The sequence below is a fragment of the Anas acuta genome, chromosome 1, assembly GCF_963932015.1.
Source record: "Anas acuta chromosome 1, bAnaAcu1.1, whole genome shotgun sequence".
Taxonomy (NCBI): Eukaryota; Metazoa; Chordata; class Aves; order Anseriformes; family Anatidae; genus Anas; species Anas acuta.
In genome coordinates, this window is record NC_088979.1 from 119,255,827 (window position 1) to 119,279,326 (window position 23,500).

A 23,500-nucleotide genomic window follows, 5' to 3' on the forward strand; every position below is an offset into this window, starting at 1 on the left:
TAAGAATCTGGGCTGTGCTTTCAAGGAAAGTGCCTCTCACCACATGCTACAGGGCAGCTGTAGGTCTCCCAGATACTGCTGGAAAATGCATCCTTCCCCGAAGGATCACATTCAACCCCTGCGGATGCCTATTGGGACCTACCAACAACTACACTTTTCAGAGAAGAGCCGCGTTATAAATAATACATTGTCTTTATACACTTCGCTAATTATTATTTCCTGATAGTTCCATTAATGTCTCCTTTACACACATTGCCAGAAACCTCTGGCACATGCTACTGGCATTGCTGATGCACTTTGTGTATGATTGCCCTCGATAGTCTTGCCTTCTCCTCCTCTTTTCATACAAGCATGACCTGCATGATTTGGTTCCAGATTTTGATCCCATTTAAAATTTGTGGGCATTCTGGCTAGTCCGTTCTTAAAGACTACCCCTTGCCACTTCATTTGTATCCACAGTTTCCTGCAGTTCATTTTTTACCTCTATTCAGAGCCAGACAAAATATCCTGCAGATACTTGCTAGCAGGCTGACAACCGACTTTCAAGCTTTCTCTATTTTAAATACACAGAATTTGGGACAGGAACTGTATTTCACCTCTAGGCATTACCCTAACATTATAAATAATATACAAAGCATTCTAAGGATTTCAATATCCTTACTTTTCCCTTTAGACTCTTAAAACTATCATCTGAGTTTTTAATAATCTACTTACTTGAAGTCTTGTATCATGTCACTCTTCAAGCTATTCTCCTGGGAGGACAACAGACTTGGTCTATTCAAGTCATTCATAATGACTGAGCCACAATAAGCAACACCGGTTGGAGAAATCTCTCTTGCAAAACATTGTAAGAATGCCAGTTTGTGGAAATCAAAATGTTCTGCAGGTATGTGTCAATCTCATCAAAGCTTTGGACTGTATCATGCTCAATTTCCTCTGAAATTTTCCCAGAAATTAATTTTCCATCGGCAGTTTGCTCTTGCATTTCCATTCTGATTTGTGGCTCATTTTTATATTATATTTAAAAAAGTGATGTTTGTTTGTTTTTCCTAGAGAAAATATTCCAACCAGATGCAATTTTCAGTTTCAGAACTAAAATCCACAGTGCCTTAAAATGGGAGCCAGCACTCCTTATTGTGCATTCAAGAAATTAGCTGCTACAAACAACATTTGCTTGAGCCTGATAACCTGTTTTCTCCAGTCCATGCGACGCTGCTGTGTGTGTTCAATTTCAGTTTGGATAATTCAGAGTAATCCTATTATAGGGAGGCACCAGGCACAAAGTTCTCTTCCAGATGACACGTCGAAGTTCAGCAGCTCTCAGAATCAGGATTTCTAACTTTGGTCCAAGTCTGAATTACTACAGGTTTCAGTTCTTTCCCACAAACTCAAAACCACAACTGAGTTTCTCCTGGCCACACTATTTTAGAGGCTGAGAAACAGTTAACATGCTTATGACTTTGAGAGCTGAAATCTGTCTCACTAAAGGCTCTATCAGAACTGGTATTTTGATAGAGCCAACACAAATCTACGCAGAACGCTTGTCTGGGACCCTACTTCATTTTTCCACACAGAAAGACAGAACTTATGGTATTACATTGATTTTTCCCAATCCACATTGGTTCAAAATTGTCATTTAGTCTGTTGTACATTTATCTTGTTTTTTCTCCCCAGTTTTGCCTTTTTTTTTTTTCTTCTTTTTTTATTAGATACTTGTTGCCCTGGGAGTAGATCCTAGCAGTCTCAATAGCAAGAAGAGTTTTCTTCTAGTGTGATTTAGTATGGAAATAATAAGAAGAACACCAGAACAACCAGGCTGATTCAGACACATCGGGTAAAGTTGCGTATTGATATTCACATATATTTTTGAGAGTATAAGTAGGTCCCCCTGCTTCCCCTCTCTACAATTTAATGAGAGAGGGGAAAAAACCTACGTGAACTAACGCAGGGGAAATAAACCCTCACGCTCCAGTTTTCAGATCCCCAGAGCTTGGTTCTCTTCCCTGGTTCTCTACGATGTCCTGTTTCATACGTTCCTGATGATTTATTTCCAATAGTGTTTTTAAAAGGCAGTATGAAACTCCAGACAAGCGTAATATGTGCAGAAATGTAGTGGTTTTATCCTACAAGCCCAGAGCAGATGTACCTATATTGATAAAATATAAGGTTATACTTGTACAGGTTATTTCCTTGCCTGCACAGAAGGGCAGCATTCCAGCACAGACATACCTGTGATGGCACAAGAGTGCTCACACTCGGAGGCTTGTAGCACTTCGGCAGTACACACGTAGAGTAGGTGTTATTTGGACCACTTCAGGTGGTATCAAATCACTTTATCCAGTCACTCAGCGTTTCATTTTGCTGAAATTTTGTTCCTGCTTTTAGCATTACTCCTTGACTGCTCTTGTCTTTCCACGATGCGATCCTGCTCAGGCCCCCGTACATTATTCTTCAGTGATAAAGACTTCATTTTCAGCTTTGCTACCACCATCAGGTTTTATCGCCGGGTCTGAAGGCTCCTCAGAATTTACTAGCTGTCCCATTGCTCCACACCTGATTTTTTTTTTCTTTTTTCTTTTGCTGCTAACTGCATGTAAGCAGGAGCTTCCTAGAAACAGATTCCTCTGCCCTCCTGTGAAATTCTTGGCTGTTCATTAAGCAGCAGTCGCAAGCAGCTGGAGGGAGAAACTAGCCCAAATCCATGCACAGGCTAGAGGGAACTGCTGTCAGGGGAACCCTTTCAGCTCCTGCAATTTGTACCCTGCAGCTTAAGACCCACAGAAGAGGAGAGAGACGCCTAGATCCTCTGCTTGCATGATATCCACCTGTTAACATAATGACTGCAGACGTGAGAGTGATTTCAGGCATTTTTAGAGGCAGTTCACAGCCAAAGGTGAGAGGTGAAGTAGCTTTAATGCCTCGAGTGCCAGCCCAGGCACACGTACAGCCTCTGCTCCAGCCCTACCACAGTTCCAGAGGAGATCAGATGTTAAAAGCTAAATACAGACGACTGACCCAGGAAGCTATTTGCCTAAATTTCCAGCAGCCAGGTACCTATCCAAATGCAAACTGCCTTTTCCTCTGACTCAGCATTACAGGGCATGCATCAGGCCCCTGCTGCATTAGCCTGTGAAGTCCCTGCAGGACTGCTTCTGTCACTGGCGTGGTTTCACTGAAGCTACCCTGGCATGAAAAAATTCCACTTGTCCTCATGCAGCCCAATAAAACAGAAAAAAAATGAAAAAAGTAAGAAAAGGGAAAAACAAGGAGGCATAAAGGAGGAAGGACCAAAAGGTTCTGGAAATAGCTGGGGTTGCTCATGCTGAGCCATCGGGCCCTGAGATTTGAATAATGCATGTTCCATAAATCTAAGTGTCCCTGCTTGCCACGTTTTAGAACAGAGAGCAAAAATAATAGCTACTGTCCACACTTATCACCAATAATAAATTACAGGGCTTCTGTGTGTGGCAGCGATTAATGCAAAACGCAACCCAAAACACATAACTAAATAAATAGATAGTTTGACTTTCCTGGGGGTTATCTCCTTCCCTTTCCATACCCCTCTCAGAGTCTCCTTCCAACCAAAAACTAGAGTAGGAAAGACGCACCCTTCTGTTATACCCCCTTCAGACAGACAGGCAGACTCCTGGTTATGGATTCTGCTCTACAGCTGATGTACACATAAATGGGGAGAGGAGAGACTTTGCTTTTGGCAGCAGTCCCTTTCTTTCAACTCTGAGCAATAACTAAGGGAATGCCGGGGTGCTCTTCGGCCCTGAAGCAGCAGTGTGGTAACAGGGTGACATCAGAAAATGGTGCAAGGGTAGGGTGCGAGGAGTGAGAGGGGTTAGAGAGAGTCCATTATAGAGCTGGCCTTGCCAGTAAGATTTCCTGTAAGGACTCCGCTGCATCCTCATTTTCAGTTGTCTGGGAATTATGAGCCCAAGCAAAGAGCAACCTTTCATTAGCCATACCCACTCAGTAAGAATGGGTTGCCTTTGCAGAGAAGAAAGGAAGAGGAAAACTGAATAGGCAAGACAGAAATCCAAAAATAATTGGTAACTCAAAGGGGAGGTGTGCACTACCACGTAGGAGTGCAGGATAAGTATCCACCTTAGCACTACCAAAAAAAATAAAATAAAAAAAATCTCTCCCTACAAATTGAAAGGGTTCGGTAATCAAGACAGTGCTGGAACAGGCAAGCCATTAGAAGCGACCAAGCACTTAAGGAGAGATGTAGTCAGTGCTAGTCCATGGCAGCTCACACAATATTAAGAGAAAGAACACACCTCATTCTTTCTCTTAATATTTTTATTCTGACATATACAGCTCTGGTAGAGATTTGGGTTTCCTTTTACAGACTGCCCTCCTTGCTTTCCCAGCCTATTCCCTCTGAGGGAAGGGTGGTCTAACCCTAGAGAAATCTCTTCTGAGTAGAGAGAATTTCCCCTTAGAGAAGGCAGCCCTGTTTACAGGATGGGCTTCTGCATACAGCTGCCCTTGGCATCCTCCTTTTCTAACTGCAAAGCAAGAAACAGAGCTGGAAAAGGTCACAAGAATCAGAATAAACCACAGGAGAGACAGCACTGAAACATTGGTGAAGACAGCTGGGAGGCAGCTTAAGCCCCAAAGTATAAGGCTGTTATTTGACCTGACTGAACATCTATGCTACCTGTCACATGCCCTCGTCCTCCTGCAGGACGTCAGCGTCCGTCTTCTTGCTGGACTGGAGACACTACAATTTACAACAGCAAAATAGGAGAAGATATCGTGGGCTCAAGCCACCGAGGGTGAGGTAACTCACGGATAAGAGCAGGGAAAAAAAAAAAGAAGCTCATAACAAAGCAGACAGTATTATTATTATTATTATTAGCTATTCATTACTCATATATTGGTATTACAGCGAGATCCAAAAGCCTCATTCAGTATCAGGGCCCCATTGTGCTAGTCTCTATGCAAATACAAAGAAAGCCAGGAAGAGCTCGCAGCCTAATTTAAGACAAGACCCAGCAGGTGAATGCAACAAAAATTGAGGGAAGGGAGGGTAACAAGACCGTGTGATCTCACAGGCTAATGGTGCACTGCTGAATGCTCGTTCCTTGGAGATCTGAGAGGTTGTGGCTTAATAACCCTCAGGGATGCTTCTTGCAGCTTTAAACTGTGAAATCTCTGACCTCCCGGGTAAGCACGGCACAATAATATTTCCTTTAGTTAAATGGATGTCTATAACATGCTTAATCAGTAGTCCATTAGCTCTCCACTTGCCTCATTAACATGTCTGCGGAGCAGGTAGGGCTGACCCACCCCCACCATGATTTTTTTTTACCGTTTTGGTCTCAAATGCTGCCATGCAAGGTGTAATGCCTCCGAGTGCCCTCCCTCCAGAAGCATTTCATTTCAGCTGTCCATATGCTCTAAACATATGGCAGTGTCCCATTACAGGTTTCCTTGGAATTAAGAGGTCTCCTCTGCTGTCTGCCTGAGCATTAGCCATTAACAATTCTTAATATCTGATTTTTTTTTGAGATGACAACTTCCCCCCCCCCCTCCCCCCCCATTCATAAACAGTGAAATGAAGCCAAGGATAACACTGAGCAGAACGCCAGCACTAGTGTTTTTGGCAGACAGTCCTCCCAGGCCCTTCTTCAGAGAGCATCGGTAGCATGGATCCCATTTGTACAGCCTCTGTGAGAGGTTAGGTGCTGTCAAACTAACAAAACTGTGCTCTTGGCAGCCAATAAAAGACAGGCTTTTCATCCAACTCACCTATGTGCTAGTTAAGATTCAAAATAAAACATATAAAAAATGCCAGTCCAAGTAGCCCAGACAGAAGGCTTACCTACTCCCCCATCGTTTTCAGCAAGTCGCATCGATTCTAGTCTTCTTCAAGTATAAAGTGAGGGTAATAGTCACTCATCTTTCACAGCCATTAAAAATTAATTTCAAAATGTTTGTGAAGGAGTTTGAAACTGAAAAGCACTCTACATTCTTGAACATAGCATGAAGTTCAAAGCAACCCTGACATAACTAGTTTAATATACTTGGTTGGTTTTTTTTTGTGTTTTTTTGAGCTGGCATTTTGACTTCTGTATCAAGAAACTGCTTACTCTCCAAGTCTGAGGCATATGCTGCGTGGTTCATAAGCAGTCAATACCTAAAATGTAGATATGCTTTAGTTGAAAAGTATTCTACGCTAGCTCTTCACCACCTCTTCACCACAAAAATCAAAGCAACTTGCAGTGGTGGGGTAACGATGTGACTAACATCTGCCATGGATCATTTTTTCTCCTCATTTGTTCCCCTGGATCAACTGCTGCACATTTAATGGGGAAGGAATTTTTTTTTTTAAATGTGGATGTTACACTTGGAATAGGAACTTGGGAGATTTGGGGTGGCCATTGGTCCCATGGCCGTTGACTAACAGAAAGAGACAAACCGTCGCCTACCCCCAAGAGAAAGCTCTGCCTTGTCTGAGAAGCAGCGAGGTTAGACGTGCCTTTCACTTTGACCTTCTGGCAGTGGCCAAAAAACTGGGGTCAGCTTTCAGGACAAATATCAAAACCTTGACGGTGACTTGACATTGTGCAGGAAAAGCAAATCTGATTTAGGGCTCGGGGCAGGGAGAATAAATCAGAATACAATACGTATTGGAGAATAAATCAGAACACAGCAAAGGAAACATTTTTTTTTTTTTTTGGGTGGTAAAAAGCATATGATCATTTCCTATGCTGTTATAGAGCAGTGCCACAATGCAGGCGAGAAGAGGTGAAAGATCACAGAAGGATGACCAGGTCAGGGGATGTTTTCTCACCAATCTCCCAGCTGCTGCATAAGGCTTTCTTCCCAAATGCTAATACATAAAAACCGAGCTCTACAGAGGCACTTTTCAAACTGACAGGCTGGAGAGGCTAATGACAACAAGGTGTTTTTCAGTCCTAAATGAGCAGAGGTAGCTGTGATTTTCGGAGTACTTTGGTCTGGTCCCTCGCTCACATTCAGCTTCCAGCCAGCTGGTTTTCTCAGCGCAATCATCTCATCCAAGAGCTCAAAACTCGTACCTCAATTGTAGCATAGAGGAATGGGAGGCCTATCATTTCAGCTCACTTCACAATTGCAGAGAGGCTGAATACAGATATTTAGCAGGTAATTCAAGTACCTTGGTGAGCCCTCCAGCAGTGTCCCTGAGCAGCTATTAGCACAGGAGGCCAGGCGCCCCTGTAAGGCTTAGTTCAGTCACCCACGACACTCAGACCCCCAGATTCATCTAGAAGAGCACGTTCCCTCCCCACAAGACGACAGCATAGGGGATATCTATCACATACAGCCAGGCTTAAAATCTCACCTTAGATGGTTCAGGAATGAAGAGACCAGCAGACCGACTGCAGGATGACTGCCATTGTTACAATAGCAGAGACCAGCCTCCTAAATAGGATACCCTAACTTCATGTCAGAAGTTGGGAAGCTAACAAGTCTCTGAAGCTCAGATGTAGAGTATGACAGGGAGAAAAACATGCTTTTTAATCTCACAGATCAAAGCTTTGCTCAGCGTTTGGTCTGTATCAAATCTGAACAGCTCCTCCCAGCCAGGCCACCGTGAAACCACGAGTTTTTATTTATTTTTAATATTGGACAGGCAAAAACAGACCTACCCGCATGGAACTGGCAGGACAGAGGTTTAAAATATTATTTGTCTTTGCTAGTAAGCAACAGTGAATGGTCTCTGCTCTTTGTCTTTGAAAGCCAGCCAACCCCGTTTGTCTATGAATTGGGTTTACTAATTTGCGAGAGGTTGGAATCATTTCTCATGTTAAAAACTCAAAACAAACATGCTGTGCTCCATCATGAAGCCCTTCCCTTTTCTTCTCTTTCTTTTTGACTTCTTTAGAAACACCATTTTGGACTGAAAGTCCTCATTTTGAGCACAGAGACATTAGTGGTCAGCATGGTGCAGAGGATCCACGTAGGCCACCCCGACAGTTCACCAGTCATGTGCTAAATGGTGGTGGAAGGGAAGGAAGCCCATGGAAATTGGGTACTGGGGCTCAGAGGAGGAACTCCATGAAAGCACTCCTCTAAAGAGGAAATTTCAAGCTGATCTTGAAGGTGTTTTCCAACCTTAATGGTTCTGTGATTCTCTGGGATCTGGGCAGCCTCCCTAAGGCAACAGGGACCACCGTGGTCCACAGCAGACTTACTGAAGCTGAATGCTGCATTTCTGTCCTTCCCTTGCTGCTTTTCTCCTCCTCACTCACTGACTTTTTATTCTAGCTTTTTTTTTTTTTTTCTAAGGAAAACAGAGGAAAGAGAGAAGTGTTACAGCTATTTGGAGGAACCAAAGCCAACCACAAGGGTTCAGATCCAAGCAACCTGGAAGTATAGGAAGAGGCAAAGCCAAATCTTACCCCCAGCTCTTCACTTTAGGGTAGCTCCCGACATAAATATCATCTGGTATCCTTTATCTTCAAAGAGGAATGATTTATTTTATTTTCCTCAGACTTCTGCAGCTGAAGCCTTTTTCATTATTTTCAAACAATGGTCCTGGAGGAGAGCCTGGACCTACGATGTGTCTTGTGCTACAGGCCTTCAGACTTCTGTGGCTGACTTGGGGATTCACCAGTCATTGTGAAGACTTCAGCGTTTTTTTTCTTTGCTTGCAAAAGGGCAAATGCCAGCTTGAAAGGCACAGGTTCCTATAAAAGCTCTATTGCTTCTGAATATACTACACCCTGGCTCCAGCAGTTCAGATACACCAAGAAATAAAATAAATCAAACGTTAAACAAACTTCCTTGTCAGGAAACTAATAGCGCAAAGCCAGCGTTCCAGGGAAATGTGAAGTGCTGTAATTGCACATCTGTTTTAGGAGCATTTCAGCGTCTTCCATGTGCATCTCAGCCTGAGTCAACTTCTACCTCCAGTGGCCTCATTACACGAATGGAGGTAGACAGCTCGGTCTTCCAACCCATACAATTGTTGCCCAGGAACAACAAAAAAAACACGCAAACACCTCTGATCATACTAAGCTGCTCAGAGCTGTTTCCAGGTAAGGGAAAAAAGAAATTTTTGAGTTGATTTTAAAAATTCCCTTTTTCCTTTATGACAACTCATTTTATTGCTCTGCGTTTTTGCATTCTAAGCAATGTTACCACTCAATAACCGGCTACGCGCAGAGGAAATAGCACAGCACCACGTTATGTGCACACTCTACGAACAGAGGAAGACACAAAGGGCACAGCTACAGATTTCACGGAAGGTGTAGAGCTGCCTTCCTGGACCTAAAATTTTGCATCACGACAAGCTAGGATGTGGAACGAAGGCAAAGAGTTGCAGTAGGATGTGAAATAGAGAAGAAGGGTGAACAAAGCAAAGTCAAGTGGGCTATACGTCAAAACACGCAACAATTAAACCAAGAGATATCGTGGAAAACATTTCAGTAAGCAAGAGAAATAAGGCTCAGGCTATACGAGCAACTAACAATGCACTGGAGTACATCATCCAGCAGCACTCAGAGACTACAGGACTCTTCAGCTCTCCATTTACCACAGTGATAATCCTCGTGGTTACAGAAAAAATGGTTTGTAATTTCATTTTATTTTTTTTATTATACCCCAATGCAGCTCTATCTTATTCCATTGCGAAAGAACTAAAACAACAGCTATGATAAATACCAGCTCCTCTCACAGGTCTCTGTGGGTATTGACTCTGAAGCCTAATTATGTCAATTTAAGTGTCGGCATTGTTAACTTGTTTCCAGCCATTCATTGCAACAAAAACAGCTGTCTTCCCTAGAATAATGGGCAGAGGTTCAGGCTGCGGACAGAGCACAAATAAAATAATTGACAGCGTCCTCCCACTCCAGCTCTGGGGAGAAGCCAAGATAGGTGGGAGCACAAAGAAGGAAACCTAATAGTAAACACATTGGTATGGAAACCTTTGATATTCAGTTGTCACAAGGCATTACAGGCACTGCCTGATTGTGCTGCCATCGTGCATGGGCTGCACGCTGCTGGCTGGCTCTCAGAAGAGCAAAAACGTGGTGCCTGCTTTGACCAACACCTAGAGGAAGGCTTTCTTGTTTGTCCAAGCGCTGGAGATCAGCACTGGTGGTCCAGAGAGCTCCCACGTGTCTATTTGGACACTGCACGCTGGCTGGCAGGTTTCTTGACTAAACTACAAGCAGGTATTTAATAAAATATAACGTTGGCCTTACCACTGCCTAAACCTGCTGCCAAGCATCCTCACGTGCTAAATCCCAACACTCCTTATCCTCTTTGTCCCCTCCCCAGAGGGGGGTAAAACTGATAATAATAATAAATCAGTGCAGTAAGCTTTAATTGAGAAACAGTCCTGAAGGTCTTCGAGACCTATACACCACGTGCACGGCACCCTGCATAAAGGGGTCCTGCCACCTGCACAGGCACTATAATCATGCCATAGGAGCTGCCCTGGATTTGTACCAGGGCTTTGTGATTCCGCAGGTGGAGCAGTCCCAGTGGTCGCCTCTCAACTATTCAGCTCCGTGTGCACTCCGACAGGGGAAGAGGCTTAGCCACCCTTCTTCTGCCTGGATTTGCTGTGTCCTAATTTTATTTTTTTTTTTCCTAGAGGATACACGGGGTTTGTTTCAAATTAATCGCATCGGCAAAACACATTCTTTAAGCTTGTAGATGCGATGGAAATAACTTCTGTGCGTCAACAGTTCTGTTAGGTAGAGCCATCCATTGTCGGTGACAGACAGCTCCTGTATTAAATCAGAGCACACAGTTTTTACAGAGGACCAAGCAGAACTGAGATCTAGCTCTGTCTTCACTGATTTATAAACATGTACACTCTGGACTTAAAGAAAATAAAAAATAATCTTTCCTGAAATTCAAATAGAGATGATTTCTCAGGAGACAACCATATATAACAGCAGCAGCAGCAACAAAAAACATAAAGCAGGAAATAGTTTAAGAACAAAAACAGTATTTTCATCGTGGCATTGACTTGAAAAAGTCATCTGGAATAATATCCATCCTCTCTCTCTCTCTCTCCTGTATCTAAAGCTCCTACCAGATGAGGGAATTAGGCCTGGCTGGCAGGGCAAAGAGCTGCCAAATGTCCTCGGAGGGAGGAGCCCTCTGCTGTAGGGATGCTTCCAGCTGGTGTGGGGTGGGATCCGATGGCACCGGATTCCCACCGCAGCCCTCAGGGTTAGGGGAGCACCGGAGGGGAGCCGGGGTGCAGCTGCAACACGAGTGCTCTTTGGCTCAGCTCCTTTGTCACCAGGGGCCTGGGGCCCTGGCCAGATGGTGGGATTTAAGGGATCTCCCAGGCTAGTATCCCCTCAGGCTGCTCTTAAATTATACACGGAGGTCAGGGAACAGTTGACTCCTAAGCCAGGGAGCCAGCCACTAGCTGCTTTGTTAGCACCATCCCCAGCTGCAGAGCGAAAAACCAGCCCCGATAAGCTTATTTGTGCAGTGTGCCTGCCAGTGAGGCTTGAACAGAGGGGGAAAAAGTTCCCCTAACTTGACTAATATCCTTCCCCGAGTCAGGAGGAGGATTGTGCCTCATCTTTCTTAATTCCCTGTGGTGTTTCCAGCCACAGGCTTTTCCTCACACAGCTCCTAAAGATAGCGCACCTGCCAGAACAAGCCAACCCCGTTCAGAGCCGCAGCCACAGAGGGACAGGTTTTACTTCCTTTCAGTCATGGAGAAATATTCAGGATCCACACAGCCCACTCCAAACAGACGAGAAAGTGAGAGTCACCTTTGCAGTGAGGCGGTTTGGGTTTATTTGGCTTATTTTGAGGATTAGAGAAAGCAAATAATTTCCAATTCAAACAGCCTGCAGTTATGGCCATAGAATTTTAATGCTCGTATCAGCACACATCTCTGCTAAAAGTTGGGGTGTCATGGTTTATTTTAGAAGAAAAGGGGGTTATCAACTTAAGAAGTCTTCCAAAGATGGGGGCTAACTGGAATTTTTATTTAGGTATTATAGTGAACTAACAGCAGTTGTGGTACTAAGGATGTTGAGGGTGTTGAAGGAAGGGAAAATAGGAGATGAGCTGTGCTCCCTTGTACCTTTTATCCTCCCAAACTGTGTTTTGCCTGCCGAGCAAAGGCACATCGCTCTGTGCTGCAAAGCCTCAAATCACCTTCATAACCTCAGCGTTCCTCGTTTAATCTCAACACTGTCTCTCCACATGACTTCACGTTCTTCTAAGAGGAAACAGGAAACCAGTGCCTGCTGAGGATGCCAGGGAGGGAACCCCCTTCCTCCTTGTAGGAGCAGAAGTTGCATGAAATGGGCCCTGGCTGCAGTGGGAAGCGATTGCAGACCATGCACCTTTCCATCAGGAAAGGCAGGGTGGTCAGCTCAGGGGAATCACGTTCGACTAACATCAGCCTGTACTGGAGCTGTGTTAGTGACTTACAGGATCAAAGTACCATCAATGGCATTTTTCCGTCCTGCAGTGGCATTGCTCTCTGTACAGCAGCACGCACAGACACCCGCACGGTTTCTCTGCAAACAAAACGAAAGCCCCACAACCACCAGGTCACCTTCACGTGAGTTTCTCCTGCTTTATGCTTGATCCCTTCTCTCACCTTGAAGATTTCAGCTAGCAGAGATGACATATTTGTACTTCTTTTCACGCAGCAGCCTGGGAATACAGCTCATTCTCGGCACTACATTAAATCAGAAGCAAACACTGGCACAGGGGACAAAGTATCCCAGAAGATAAAGAGGGAACTAACACTCTCCATCAGAGGAGAAAACCTCATGGTCAAATATTCAGGGACAGCTTTCTGCAGCCTCTCCTTCCCTGCGAGAAGCAGGGGGCAGAAAGGGGCATGCATCCCTTTGGAAATTCAAGGGGATCCCTGTGGGGATGCTCCCACTCCACAGAGAACAGAAAGCAAGCGGGTACAGACGAGATCTACAACACACATCCCTCCCAAATGGGACTGAGGGGGGGCATTTATTCCTCGGAGTGATATTTACTGCCTTCCCACAGTGTTTGCTCTGACTGGCAGCTCTGGCTAGCCAGACCGCTGTGTCAACATCTGCAGGTGTGAGCGTGCAGCTATGTGAAAGGAAAGGGAAACAGGAGAGGGAGAGGAAATTTAGAGGGAAAATGTTTCTTTTACTTTCTGCCTTTTTCTATACTCTTTCTGTCTTCTGCAGGGTAGAAATGTTTCAGTGCTGATACCAGGAGGAGATTCCTAATGATTAATTGATTTTGCTGTCAAATGCAGGAAGCATGTGCGCGAGCCACGTAGGCATGAGGGGCACTAGCTATTTTTTCCTAACGTTAGAGCTCCCCCTTCCCCCAATTCCCAATATGCTGCAAAAAATCATGCACAAGCAAAAAAAGAGGGGAAGAGAGACAAGCAAAAAGCGTAAAAACCCCAAGACACCAGGAACACAGCCTTCTCCGTAATGCTGAGAAGTCCAGAATTTGCCTTGACCTTTCCAGCTTTTCAGGCTTGAGTGAAAAGCAAAGGCTAAGAGCTTCACTGCTGCCAGGCTACAGCTTCTCCTGCTGCACTTCTGACAGCGGTGCTCCTCGTCCCGCACTGCCTCACCTGTGTCCTAGCAGAAGCACCCACGTCTCTCCATCCAGGACCGCACGTGTTTTGGGGTCAAATTCCTGCTTCTCAGCCTCCAGTCACACCATGAACGATGTTCCCTTCTTCACCGCGTGAACTCATGGGCTGTAGTCAGGCTGGCAAAAACCTACTGCCAAGAGCTAATGGGATTTCTGCCTTTTTCCCTCAGAAAGATCAAGTTCCCCTCTCACCTTTGCAGACACCCCCAAGGAGCCAACTTGGTCTCATTTCCATAGGTGCTCATAACGCCGTCTCCGTCTGGTGTCCCAGCACTTGTGCACTGTCCTTTGGGAACTGATCCTCACAACATCTCCAGCAGGCAGGGCAGAGCTAATCTGTCATTGCTCGAGAGCTAATTGCCAGATCCTTAAACAGACCTTGAACACATAGGTGCTGTGCTACTGGCACTCGTCAAACCTCCACCTGGCTCCTGCTCAAAACCTGGGAGGCACCTCAGACAATTTTGTTGGTAATCTTCGTGCTCATACATTATTGAGGCACCTATATTTCCGCAATTAAGCATGCGTATAACCACTTAGAACTGGCAGGCTTTCAGAACATCCTTCACGGTCACGCTCTGGCTGAATTTATATGTAAGATATTCCCTCTCTGCCTCTTCTTCTAGGTCTTATACAAAGCCTGCTTCCAAGTGCCTTAATGCATCCCTTTTTCCTTCCTCCTCTTTTTCTCAGCAAAAGAGTTACAGAGAACCTTGTCTCCAACACAGCAGCCCTTCCCAAAGCCATAATCTAGGACACAACAGACCCTGTTTCAAAGCCTTCCTTAGCTCTGTTACCAATAAGAACTTAAACTCACCTCTCAAGGAACACGCTGCCCTCTAGATATCCAGCAAGGGGAAGGAATACAGGGTGAGCTAAAGGGTCTTGCTGTCATTCCCCCACTCCCACATTAAAAAAATAAAATTAAATCCATCCTAAGAATCTAAATGACTTCGTGAGGTAAGAAATGGTGATGAACCATGAGTGAAGCATTCAACTTCTAAAATTTCACAACATTCGTGTCCCTCTTCATGGCTTACCCAAGGTCAGCTGGGATGCCTCTGGCAAAATACGGAGCCAAAACCTACTCCAGTGCTAGACTGGTATGCTCATGCAAGGGTTGTAGCGTAACAATGGGAATAAGAGGTTGGTTTCAGTGGCTATCTGATGGGTATTTGGTTAAGAATATTGATAAGCTGTCATGGCACGAACAGAAATTGGATATATTTGGATCTTTTTCACCCTTCTACAGCAGGGTTGACTCAGGCGCTCTCTGATGGCATTATCCTCCTTGTGAGTCACCCAGCCCAGTGAGATCCTGACTCCTTTTCCGTTCTCCACCCCATTTCACATCCTTCACTACGTCAGACCATCACTCCCACCATCTCTCTCCAGACAAGCTGTCAAGTAATGGAAGAGTTCAAAACCACGGTCACTTCAGAGATAGCTGGACATTGCATGCATTCACGTATTGGTTCTGCAGCCAAGGCTCTTAAATTGGTATAAATGGAAGTTGTTCTGAAAGTTGAGGCTCGTTTACTTTCTGTGAGGACATTCCTATTTCCAAGGATAGAAACAGGAAGAAAGGAAGAGGGGAAAAAAAAAAATGCCCCTTTCCACTGAGAACTTTAGTTTCTACATTTAGATTTATCATTTGGTAATGGCAGAGAAGGATTTCACATGACATTTTTGTATTATTGGATTTGTTAAAAGGAAAATTTTATAATAGAGCTAACCCTAAGTAGATGGGGTTTTTGTCATAAAAAGAAGGAAGAAAAAAAGACGTAGGAAATTGTCCTATTTCCTCTAATGGCATTGAAAAAAAGTCTTGATTCGTATAAAAGTAGCAAAGATTAAATAACCTCACCCCTGTTAAAAATTGACATAGGCTGACTTCTGAGGGATACATTCTAGATGATGTTTTCTGCTTCTCTGGAGATTGGTGGGAATTGGATGTCAGGTTCCAGCAGACTCGTTTCCACTTCTTCGGCACAAGGTCTGGAGGAGTGTGAATCCAGAACAGAGCTTAAACCTAATTATCTGCCATGCCCTTCAACCAGAACTTCACTGGCTTATTGTAATGGTTTAAACCCTGATTGAAAATGAACGCATTCATACAATCCCCAGAACCATAGCATCAGTGAAGTGCGTATGCTTGCAATACTTCCTCCAATTTAAGATGTTACGACCCCCATTTTGGGGACAGCAAGTTAAAGGACCAAAAAACTGAAGGACTTGTCTGAGAATTGAGCGCACATGAACCCAACTCATCCAAATCTCATTTCATGCCCTGACCATCACGCTGTACTAAATTCTGCATACTATAATGGGACAAACAAACCCTTGCTCCGGCTGGTCAGTGACAGCAGGGGCCTGAGTATCTAGTGTATCTTCTCTTCAGTTCCCTTCCTCTTTGATTAGGGGACGCCAAATTTTCATCCAATCCAAATATGAGCTTCCTCACCTTAAAATTATGACAAGAGTCACAGCTCAGAGGCAATGGATCAGGTCAGAGAAAAACAAGTAAGGTTTTCATTGAAGAAAGATGCCTAAAGACAGAAGCATTTTGGAGTTCCAGTGCTGTAGGTTTTGGCTTTTTGGCTTATCATGTAAATATACTGTGTAATGGAGACAGGTTTCCCTTGCGGAAAACCTTTATGGAAACATCAGTGGATAATTCCCCTCAGGGAAAAAGAAAGAGTGGGGAGGGAGAGGGAAAACAAGCCATCCCCTCTGCTCTCAACTGGTGTGTGAGCTTCTAAATATTTGCACTTGAAAGTCTTTGGGCACCTTTGAAGTTAGATGTGAGAGATTTGCAGATCGCTTTCTCTATCAATGGCTCCAAGGACCCCAATTTTTCCAAGGTACTTTCTACAACAAATTCCTTTCCAGAGATGAGCATCCCTCATCTCACCCCACTGAGAGGTATGGCCACTCCTCACCTGCCATACCCCTCTCCCAACAACTCCATTACTCCTGGGTACCCAACTTCCAGGACCCCATTACTGTTTCTGGAAAGCCCTTTCCACCCTAGAAGTCAGTGGAGGTAAATACGCATTACCATGCATTTTGAGGTTTTGAATTTGATCTTTGTGGCAAACTTTTTTTCTTTCCCCTCTCTCGTGAGTTTCAAAAATACACAGGCCTTTAGGTCTGGGTACAGAATGGTGGATACTAACAGCCCCAAAGGACAAAAACCCACACATAGTGGTATTTGAGGAACAAAGCTCAGTCATCCAGATCTAGATGTGGCCATGTATATAGGTAATTAGGATATAGGTTTAACACACCTTCATATTAAGGAATCGCTTTTCTATGGCTACATGGCATTGATCAATGAGAGTAAATTGTTAATTCTACCTAATGACCAAAGCCATAGTAATCCGCTTGATACTCCCCCAAATGCAAACCTTTCTCCTCCCCTACAACAGCATAACAAACTCACCTCATTAGGCAACACCCTTCCTTCCTGACTCCTTCCCTAACAGTTATCCTTTCCGTGGTACCATGACACAAAAATCCCTACATGCTCGTGTGCACCAACCGTATAGGAAAAGCAAAATAAGTGAGCAAGAGGACAGGGCATTTATGAAATTACCCCAGACACTCAAATAATATCAGCCACGGTCTTGAGGTCTCCAGCCTCCTGCAGCAGAGCCAATTCCCCGTGTCCTCCAAGCGATGCAGGAAGGAGTATTAAGGCATTGGCAGGTAGAGCCCAGAGTTTCTTTTGCAGAACCCAGCTGTGCCAGATAAATAAATCACCTGCGGCCATTTATGTGCAAATAACCCGTGCCAAGGGGCCTTTTGGAAGGAAAGCTTCGATCTGTGTTCGCAGCGGCAGCGTCGTAATGGGAGCAAATAAACAGGCGTGCCTCCCTCCCGCTTCTCTCCCCTCCCACGGTGCTTTTGTAACACAGCACTTCGCCTCGCCGAGCTAAAGCTGAGAAGCAGCATTTTGCATTAAGTAGACGGCTGTTGCGGAGGAGAGAGAGACACACACAAAGTGCACTTAACAAAACCCACCCTCTACTCCAGCGTTGGGAGGTTAAAACCAGAGACGAGCGAACGTGTCTCATTTCCCCATCTGCAGCCAATTCCCCTGACAGGCCCCATTAAAAGCCAACCAATTCTGGCACCGCAGCTCCCGGAGGAGCCCCCGCGACACGGTTATTAAATAAAGTACACCGGCTTTCATTGTGAATGGGGATTGCTTAACCTAAGTGCACCACTTAGCGAGCGGGGGGAAGCAGAGAAGCGGAGGGTTTGAGCCTCTGGATTGTTTCACTCCTCGGCTGGGACCGCCAAAGCCCTTCCTCTGCACCTCTTGTGCCATCACGGCTCGAGGCTTTCCACGTCCTCCTTTGAGACTTCACTCTAAACAAGTCCAATCCCAAACAATCACACTGCCCATCACAGGATTCTCCCTCTCTGCATGTCTTAGTGTTCACCCTAACCACCACGATCCTTTACACACACACTCCCATCCAGTCTTACTTTCCAAAAGACAAGTGGGAAACAAGAAGCAGGCTTCCCATAAACAAGTTTTGAAGCTTTAAAACCAGCTGTACTCATGCCCCAGAGTGCTCAGGAGGCTTTCCATGGACTGAAGACAAGCTGAAGAGCTTGTTCCTGGAAGCCCCCATTATCAGAGGAAAGCAAATTCAACAGCCCGCAGGTAGCAGCTCTGGCAGCTTGCTCCTCTGATTTTATTCCCCGAGTGAAATCACACAAAAGGCACCCAAGGCCTCAAGCTGTTCTTGTACACATTTTTCATAATTGGACAGCCATCCAGGAGTCACCCAGACATTAGCCAGTGAGTTTCAAATCAAGGGAGATGTCTGGGCAGACTTCCATCTGCTGACGACTATTTCCAGCAGGATGTTTGTCAGGTTCACCGCTATTTTCTGCTGGAAGCATCCAACCCTTTGGCACAGCCAGGTTAAAGCTTTCTCATGGGCCCAGAGCCCTTCCAGAGCTCAGTGCTTGCTGTGGGTTGCTCTGTGCTCTACACTGCTGATGCTGTGTTATCTCTAATAGCCCTCTATCTCAGGGGCTCTATCCACAAAGACCCAACTAGCAAAGGTGATAGAAATGAGAGAAAGGGAAGCAGGCTTCCCCCATCCTTCCCAAAGGAGCATGCCCTCCACCCGTGCTCACAGGTTTATCAGGAGCTTCTATGAAACTGCAGAACAAGGGGGACAAGGATATTTCAGGAACCTCTTCCTCAGCTGATCCCATATCCCCACCTCGATTCCCTTGAGCACTGAGCCTCCTAATGCATCACAACTACGCTTCAGAAAAAATAGCACATAAAAGTAAAAATGTAGCTTTTAAAAGTACTTTCAAACCTTATCAGTCACAATTGACACTTATCAGAAGCTTTTTTTTTTTTTTAATGCACAGCTAGGCAGGCTGAAATAGAGAAAGACAAGCCCTGGTGCTGCACGGCATTAGCTACCAGCAAAGCCCCGGAGGCAGCCTGTGATCCGGGGGGGACTCACGGGCTCACTCCCAGCCCAAGGAAGCACTGCAGAAGCCAGACTTCCCTCGGTCCCAGAAGCTGCTAAAACGCTTTCCAGAGAAGGTCTTCTTAATTCGCATTATCTTGGTCATTTACAATTCATCCAAACGGAGCTGGCAATTAGTGGTTGTTGGTAAACTCTGCTGTGCGCTCCAATCAGCACCGTGCTGCTCTGGCTCTGTTGTACAAATCCCTGCAGTTACGGGCATACGAGAGAAACAGTTTTGACAGCTTCTGTCCCATGAAGTTAAAGTTTTCCCCAATTACAGCAGATAACGAGAAGACCAAGCTCACTAAAACATACAGCCCTGTGACCTGAGGACCGCAATGCCCAATTTGTGGGAGCACACTAAGCATCGGGACACACGCTGATTGAATATGGGTACAGAGCCACCAGGCTGGCTGAGAAGGCTTTTTAAGCTTTGTTTTAAATGCTAGGTGCAGAAAAAAAAAAAAACAAAAAACATTTTCAAGTATCATGGGACCATCTAGCCCTTCCCTAGAGTAGTCTATGGCACCTGAGAGAATTAGCTTCTCCTCCATGCCCTGAAGCCTGAGGAGCTGGAAAGAAGCAGCGTGATACCAAGCAAGGTATGGAGGGATGGGGATGAGATGGGAACATCAACTGTGAAGAGAAGGATCTGATGGATATCAAGATGTAAGCCTATAAAGACAGATCTCTTGTAACATTTAGCTGCTGCTCTCCTCCTTGTGCAGCATCTCATGGGGCAGCACTTCCACTGCTGTTGCTCTGTGCCCTGCCTTCTGAGCAGCCTTCCCGTATCTCTCTGCCTCGTTCACTCCCCTTCCCTGCGCAGTTCCTCTCCTGACAGCATCTCTTATTCTCCTTTGCCAACCATCCTGCAGTTTTTCTCCTTTTGATCTCCTCTCCATCAAGTATTTAGGATTCCCATTGGTAAGAGATGGGCAGCGGAACGCTACAGAACTGCGTTACGGCATTGGGTTTGCCAGCTCAGAGCATTACCGACTGCAGCAAGAGGCACCGAGGAGGCTCTTGCATACGGCTGCACAGATGTTTGCAGCCTTCCAGCTAGGATAAGATGGAAGGATACCATTCCCATCTTGCTTTACTGGATACGGAGCTGTTTGAGTTTATTTTTTGTCTTGGAGTCCTGGTTAACATTGCTGCGTACAAGACACCACCACGTCCAGCCCCAGAAGCGGCAGATGCCCCAAACTGGCTGCATACGCACAGGATCTCTCAGATGTAGAGGGCAAAAATAGCGTTCAGATAAAACGTCCAGCTGGTTTTATTTTATTCACCCGTGGTGAATCTGAAACAACTTGTATTTTGGCCTCTGACTGCCTACCAGCAAAGGGGTTGGAAGGACTGGGAAGGGAAAACAGCTTGTCTAACAGTGACTGAGACTCGGTGCAGGTGGAATTACCGTTTTATACAGAAGGCTGAGAAGGAAACTACACGAGGCACTGTGCAATCCGGAGAGGCTGCAGGCAACAACATCGCTTTCTACACAGTCACAAATGGTTCGAGGCACCTGCGCAGACTGCTGCCTCAAAGGCCACCATTCATTATTCAGTGAAATGTTTCATCCATTTTCTCCATGCCATGAAATGAATGCGGCAGACAGGTAAGGAGCGAGCACAGCGGAGCCACAGAATGAAAAACTCCCTGCGTTACTCCCACTTCTCAACCCGTTGGCTTGGCATCCCCTGCCCAATGCAAATCTTAAAGATAAGCCAATACAAGCACTGCAGCTGAAGTCTGGAGCAAATGAGATGGCTTCTTTCTCATCCAAAATCCAATGCAGCCATCTGCCAGGAGACACTGCTCAAACAAACACTGCCTGGGGGCCAGGCAATGTGGCAGCTGCTAAAAACCACTCGCCCCATGACCACGATGCTCTGCCAGTGCCCGCACTCTGCTGCTCCTGCAGCTAGGAGTTCACCCTTGGGCTTTATCCGTCACTGAAAGCACAGGGCAGCCGGTGCTGCTCCTGCCACCCTATGCCAAAGCGTAGCTTCCACCAGACCCATCTCCCCACCTTCTCCCCTGGAAATGAAGCAGAAGAAGCAGACCAAGATCTAGCAGCTTTGAACCTGCCAGAGATCAGCAAATTAAGGGCTTTCAGTCTCCCGTGCTCGCTCGGCAGCACTTAAACTGATCCAGAGGCAGGTGAAAATTCCAGCCTAATGGTCAGCTGGTGCACGGGACAGAAAATGAGTCATTTCATGGTCCCTGTGGTTATCATCAGCTGCCACGAAGCATAAGATTTGATTATTTCCATCTTAACACAAGATTACAAACGGTCATAAAAACTATCCAGGCCCTTTTTGAAATCCTTTTACAATAATTGACTCCAATGACCTCCTCCGGCGATGATGGCTGTATGCAGTGAAGAACAAGTTTATTCTGCATTAACATACCTGTGCCTTATAATTATAATGTCCAAAGACGACGAGGTCTGTTACAGGGATACCTCTTAGGAGGTAACCTCAGGAGCTGGAAGAAACCCAAACAAGCTGCATTAAATCACCCGTGCACAAGTCGGTGGGCAGTGAATCACGGCAGCAGCAGCCTATGGTAGGGACGGCTGGAAGAGGATCGGGCACATCGAGTTCCATGGGAAAAATGCCAGCCCAGACCCACGCAGCTCTGTCCTACCAGCAAAAAGCAACCTTGAGCATTAAGATGAAGTGCCCAGGCATTACGTGAAGGTATTGCAGGCCTAGGGTAAGTGCTGTATTGCTGTCCAAGTCGCTGACTGTTTCACCCGCCTGTTCCTCATCTCATGTGTAAAATGGGGATTAGGGGAACTCCATTCCTCTGGAGCAGAAGAGGAAAAAAAAGCCCTCATCATACAACCTATATGCTAGTGGGAGAGTTGTTCCTACTGAAAAGATGCAGAGTGATTTGAGCTCCAGTCACAGGGACTTACACTGCATCTCACAGTGCATTCATTTATTAATTTTGTGACCCCAGATCTACACTCCCCTGCCTCAGCACTGCTTTCTGTGTGCATCCTGGAGATACAATCAGCGCTTGCAGGGGAAGCTAAGGCAGAGGCACTGCTCCTGGGAAAACTGAGCAAAGACTTGTTGGGCTTTTCAGTCTTATCTTCATCCTCCCTTTCTTAAAGCTTCCCAAAGAAGGATATTTTGCTTTCTCCCTCCAGAAGCCTAAATTGGCCATCCCTTCCCATGAAGGAGATTCCTGCTTGGGAAGGTCCAAGCAGAAAGTCAAGTGTCAAAGGAACTCTGCAAGACAGGACTGCTCTCAACAGCTGGCACAAGGTGTCAGCTCTACTGCTCTGCAGATCTGCAGATGACCACTAGTGCTGCTTGACAGAAGGAGGAACACCCCAGTGTTGCATTTTGAGCCAAGAACATAGGCAGAAACACAGCCCTGTAAGGCAAGCACATGAAAAAAAGCAACAACAGTTCTTCAGAGTGAAACAAGTTCATCAGTCTAGTCTGTTTTGGCCCAAATATTTTAGTGACTCCATGACATTCTGAGTGATCCAGGGAAAACAGAGCTGCTGGTTCCCAAGCCTGTGCTTGAACCACAGGAGAGGAACTAAAAAGCGAAGGAAATCTTCGCAGTGACGAATGAGAGCAGAAAAACCCAAAGACAAGGCAGATTTGTCAAGGCAGTAGCTGACTAGTCCTCCCTGGTCCTATCAGGGAGTTAATTCGCTTCGCCCTCCCCTTCAATTTGTGTTCAGAAGCAATCAGCCTTCACAGAGCAGGTACAAAGTGCCCTGCTTTCACCTGATTCCAGACTCTCCCCTTCAACCAGAACTTTGTAGGTTTATGCAACAGCCCAGTGCAGGTCACTACATGACCGACTCATGCAGCTGGGTTGATCACGTAGGCATACAGGGCCGTGGAAAAAGGGGAAAAAAAATAAAAGGAGAAATGGTGAGCTTGAGAATATAGCTTAAGGAAGGAGAAAAGAGCCTCCCCCAGCTCATTAACCCTGTCCCAGCTAGGGAGGGGGGCTGCTGGGTGCCAGGGTAAGGCTCTCCAGCAGCGGGAGGGAGCCCAGCACGACTGCAGGGACAGCAGTGACTGAAGGGAAGAGACAGGGCTTGTTTTTCTTTTCACGGGGAAGCAGGAGAGTGAGGACAAGGAAAGAGCTTGACGATAATTATCTCCTACGTTTGTGAAGAGCTAAGAAACTGTCTGCTCACCAGGCATTTCCCAGTGTGGTGTTTCCCCACTGCGAGGTTTCTATCTCATGCTTGACTGACTCTTCTCTTGATTTCTAGTAATTAGGAGCCTTCCAGCCTGCCCAGAAGAAAACCTCTGCTTGCAGCATCCTGCTTTTTAGGGACCAATTCGATGCTATTATCTCACTGACATTTAAAAACCCGTGGCTGTACATCAGAGCCCCAGCTG

At 45.7% G+C, this 23,500-nt stretch overlaps 1 protein-coding gene across 2 annotated transcripts in view; it reads right to left on the bottom strand.

Moving 5' to 3' along the window:
* The window catches only part of LSAMP (limbic system associated membrane protein), an 878,636-nt gene that overhangs the window by 288,843 nt on the left and 566,293 nt on the right, over window positions 1–23,500 (bottom strand). The gene's annotated exons all lie outside the window — the stretch shown is intronic.